This window comes from Diachasma alloeum, unplaced genomic scaffold (assembly GCF_001412515.2).
Source record: "Diachasma alloeum isolate Michigan unplaced genomic scaffold, Dall2.0 Dall_scaffold_01306, whole genome shotgun sequence".
Lineage (NCBI taxonomy): Eukaryota > Metazoa > Arthropoda > Insecta > Hymenoptera > Braconidae > Diachasma > Diachasma alloeum.
Window position 1 is genome coordinate 1 of NW_021681410.1, and position 5,550 is coordinate 5,550.

Sequence of the window (5,550 nt, forward strand, 5' to 3'; positions counted from 1 at the left end):
GAGTGAATGCAAAGAAGGTTTCATGTTGGATTTAAGATTGGGAACGCATTCCTGTTATCGACTGTTTTCATGGTAATAGATGAAAATTTCTTTACCCACGGAGACGGCCTCTCGATTAGTTCATGCGTGCCACCGCTATTAAATTCTGATGGAACAGTTCCCATAAGCCTCAGCAATCTCCCCTATTATCTCTGCTTTGAGGTGCTCATATACGCGCATACACAAGCCCAAAATACGGTTGCGTTGTGTATGTGAGCGCCCGACCGCCTTAGAGCCTAGGTGGCGTTTTCTTATTTAGCGAGCCCAATAGAGGGTGCGTTTCGGAATCAACTACCGTAGCTGCANGAAATTCTGATGGAACAGTTCCCATAAGCCTGAGCAATCTCCCCTATTATCTCTGCTTTGAGGTGCTCATATACGCGCATACACAAGCCCAAAATACGGTTGCGTTGTGTATGTGAGCGCCCGACCGCCTTAGAGCCTAGGTGGCGTTTTCTTATTTAGCGAGCCCAATAGAGGGTGCGTTTCGGAATCAACTACCGTAGCTGCAGTAAAGCAAAATTAGATAGGGTTGCAGTACTGCTACTGCTACTACGTCGTTTGCGAAACGCGCCCACCATCTGCGCCCTGATGGTTCATATCCAGAGTTGGACTCTGGGTAATCTCCACAAACCCAGTCTGGGTTGGGAGGGTTGGGAGGAAACCCAGAGTTGAGGTTAGGTGTCGAATGCCGGTTGAATGTTAAACTAGCGCCGCCGCGGCCGCGACGTTGATGCCCTTTCATTATGCTTTTTCTCAATCTTTCCTTGTGTTTCTTTAAAAAATTAATGATTCATCATAGTCTTATTAAACTGAGTATTAAAATTAATGGGCACAATGCTTATCGGGTCATCACCTGTTTAATTTCAATATTTCAATGAGTGATTCAATGATTCTTAATTTTTGTACTCACTGAATGAAGTTCTAACTATGATTATAATAAAAATTCTATTCAGAGTGCGAAGCAATAATTATTGAAGTTCACACAACCCAGAATTGTTTAGTGTTCGCCACCCCTTTTGTTCTCCTTTACACCTTTACCAAAGCATTTAATTTTTTTTGCTGGAAAAATTATATGACAGATTCTGATGCTCCTTCGCTAATTCGGAGTATTATCAATTCATTTTCTCGTCATTCATGATCTTTTTCACAATTTTCTTCGACGATGCCATGAACTTGAAACTTTGATGGATCATCTGAATTTTTGTCAAATCCTCCATGAAGTCCCGAAATTCTTGTGAATTTTGCTTGAAAAACTTGGAAATTTTTGAGAAATTATATTCTCCGATTTCTCAAATTATGTTTTTCTTTCCCATTTGAATCAATCAGAGTGCAGTAGTTGGTGTCACGTGACTCCTTCACATCAATTTCATTTGGAAAATTCCACCTTTTCCTGTCAATTGTTTTCCCATGGTTTATTCAAAAATTCTCTAATATTTGTAAGATACCGAAAATTTTCTCTAATTTTCGAAGGACTCGTGGATTTTTTCGGGTTTTTTCAGAAAATCTCATAATTGTTGTAAATTCTCTGGAAAACTTCCGAATCATTTTACATTCAGAAAAAACCGACAATTCTCTGATTTTTTAGGGAACCTGTAAACTTCCTTAAAGTTCTTATAATTCATCCCCTATTCATCCTATTAAAGGTGGATTTTAGAAAGAATTTGAAACACATCCTCTTTTATTTCTAAAAATCTTCTCTTAATAAGCACGCCTTAGAAATAGGATCTACTCTAAAATTTTCGTATTCCTATCAGTCTTAACAGTTTCGGCTTTGCATTATTATTTCAGTCAGGCTGAAAGGCTCCTTTTTCATATTCGCTAGCGCCGATGCCCTTTCATTATGTCTTTTTTTATTTTTCCTTGTGTCTCTTTCAACAATTAATGATTCATTATCGTCTTATTATACTGAGTGTTAAGGTTAATGAAAATAATGTTTGTCGTTTGATTGCCTGTTTAATGTCAATATTTCAATAAGTGATTCACTAATTTTGAATTTCTGTGCTCTATGAATGACGTTCGAACTATAATTATAATCAAAATTCCATTCAGAGTACAAAACAATAATAAGTAAATTTCTCTCAACTCAGAATTTTTTAATCTTCGCCGCCCCCTTTATTCCCTTTCACAACTTGACAATAGCATTCAATTATTTTTCTAGCAAAAATCATAAGACTGATTCTGATACTCTTTGGCTAATTCGAAGTATCTTCTCATTCATGATCTTTGTCACAATTTTATTAGGTGCTATATTACTTGAAACTTGAATCATTAATCATCTGAAATTTTTTCAAATTCTCCATAAAATTCCGAAATTCTTGTGAATTAACAAAAAAATGTTTGTGAAATTGTTGAGAAAATCCGAGGAAAATTTAGAATTTTTAAAAATTATGTTCCTCCTCATTTCCATCAATCAGAGTGCAGTTGTTAGAAGCTCGGGACTCCTTCACATCAGTTTCATTTGGAAAATTCCACCTTTTCCTACCATCTGTTCTCTCATTGTTTATTCAAAAATTCTTTAATATTTGAGAGATAAAGAGACCCAAAATTTCCTCCAATTTTCGAAGAATTCAGTTTTCTCGAATTTTTTCAGAAAACCTCATAATTGTTTTAAATTCTCCGGAAAACTGCCGAATCATCTCACATGCGGAGAAAACCTGCTCCCTCTGAATATCGTCATTTCATGTTTCCAGTGCCAAATTGAAAATAAAAACTTGAAATGACCGTGTGACTTCTGCTCCAACCTTTTTCGTGAATCTGAAATTCATGTTAATGATTCAGAGGATATGACACAAATATCATCATTCTTGTTCTCTGCAATTTTTTAATTTGGATATGATTATTATCATTTTTTGAAGCGAAAAAATTGATCAAGGTTTTCATTGTGTCGCCTTCAAATTCTATAATCTCATAATTCTAGCTACTGATTCTAATCAACTTTGGAGAAAACCTTACTAAACGCAACATTAGTAAAGTTGAATAATTCTATTTTCGATTTGGACAATTATAATTGCTTTAGCATATGAAACTATCCAGTAATTTTAGGTACAGAATATTCATATATTGAATGAGAATTTAAGGAACTTGAGAGTTTTTATCTCCATGCTGTTAAAAAACGTTGAATCGCAGTTAATTTCCAGTGAACTTTTATATTTCAAGACTTGTACCTCTCTAACTCTTAAAATTTACTATTAAACTGTCCTTAAAATTTTACTCTTTTTTTTCAACAGTATAACTACTATGTACTCATAATTATGAGCGAATATTTAACAAATATATTTAAAAAAATGGAAAGTCGACTTTTCGAAGTAGACTAATGAAATGATTGAAAAAATTGCGATTTTCGGAGACCATGACTGTGTTTTTATAAATGATTCCATCATAATCAATTTTTCATTCAAAGAATAATTTTTCCTGAATTGTAACGAATTTTTCTGCTCGAAAAATCACACCAAAAATCAATTTTATGTGAAAAAATTATATTTTTCGGAAATTTGAGACATTCTATTATTCATTCCTAAGAAGAGAATGTTAGTAAAAGCAAGTATTTATGGAATTTTGTTCGAACTCCGCTAATTATTTATTCCATTACGCCATTCTTTATTTTCGAGCTTTTCCTAGCCAATTTAATTGATAAATTAGATGATTTAAAATCTTTGAATAAAAAGTATTCCAACTTTTTTATTCCATGGAGAATATTCAATATTCTTTGATTTTGTGGTTTAAGTATTGATTTCATTACACAAAGCTTCTAAAAGAAAATTTAATAAAAAAATTGGAATCAAATTATTTACATAAGTCTCGAATTTGGTCTGAATCATTTAGAAAAACATGAGATTTATTTTACTTCCGAATGAAAGCAATAAAATCATTCCATTTTTACATTTCATAATTGTTGCTTCCGAATGGGACCATTTATCGAATCCGAAAATGCCAATTTTTGCATCAGGATAACTACTTTTGGCCTCAGAAGTTCGAATATGCAATTTTTAGACCATGTCCGTATGTATGTATGTATATGTGTCCGATCGTTTTTCGACGATAACTGAAAAAATAATTGTTTAAATGAATCTAACTATGATTTAAAATATTCTTCCCAATGCCACTTTGACCAAGTTCGATCATGAAATTGATTGCATCAGCTGTTGTTGAAAAAAATTATTTTGAAACTAATATTATTGAGGCAATGCTGGCTGCCAACATTGAGGCGATGTCAATAAATTGAATACAATAAATCATTGAATTCAATTGGAAAATCCACCATTATAGAAATTCCATGCGGAAGCGAATTGTTAATTTAGGAGCAAAAATATATTGACTATATTGTGACGAAAGCAATTAATCACTTCTATTTTATTCCACTCCTGACATTCAAGTTCATCTAATTATCAATCATTTCAACCACCTTTCAATTTTTAACATCCATCACCAAAAAATAATTTCCCATTGCCCTCATTATAAACAAATCCATGTGTAGAAAATATGTATATGGGGTATTCCATGTGAACTCACCCAGGTCAAAACCCTCACCATCGCGGTGAAAAATTTTGTTTTGGTCCAATATATTCACTGAAATTTTTTGAAAAATATAAAAAGGGTCCAACCTTGGAAACGACTCGTTTTTTGAAGTTTTTTGAGTTATTTCTGAGGAAATCGATGAAAGAACGAATTGAAAAAAATTGGCATATTTTTATATGGAAAGTGTGTTCGAAGGCGCACATTTTGTAAAAAAAAACTCCAATCGGTTGATTTTTACGGAAGTTACGGGCATTGGAAGATAAAACTTGCCAAAAAAGATGGCTGTCCACAGGATGCCTCAAAAAATCTGAAAAAATTAGAGAAGTCATATTTTTCCATATACAACCACGTTTTGGCCTGGGTGAGTTCACATGGAATACCCCATATACTATATGACGATAAACGTAATTTCCCACTTGTTTCATTCCATTCTTGGCTTTCAAGTTATCCAATTATCAATCATCATTCGAACAATTTTTCATTTCACATAGAGAATCCGATTTGTAATTTACGCGCGCTTCCCTGAACAGCGCCGTCGCGGCCGNCATGGAATACCCCATATACTATATGACGATAAACGTAATTTCCCACTTGTTTCATTCCATTCTTGGCTTTCAAGTTATCCAATTATCAATCATCATTCGAACAATTTTTCATTTCACATAGAGAATCCGATTTGTAATTTACGCGCAATTTCCTGAACAGCGCCGTCGCGGCCGCATTGCTCATTCTCATGATGAGAATGCATCCTTCATGCGCCGCCATGACATTTTTTACATGCTCTCCGCCATGACAGTTTCCAGTCCATGCTTTTTTTATATAAGGATATTGTTTCAGAGATGGAAAGGGAGAGATGCCAAACGGCATTCCAAAGAGGATAGACCTGAGTAGAGGATCGGGGGGTTTGACTGACTCCAAAAATGTTAGTTGGTACCCCACGGGAAAGGCGGCGTCCCGGTCGAATTGTCGGTAAATGTGAATCGGGTGCGTGAG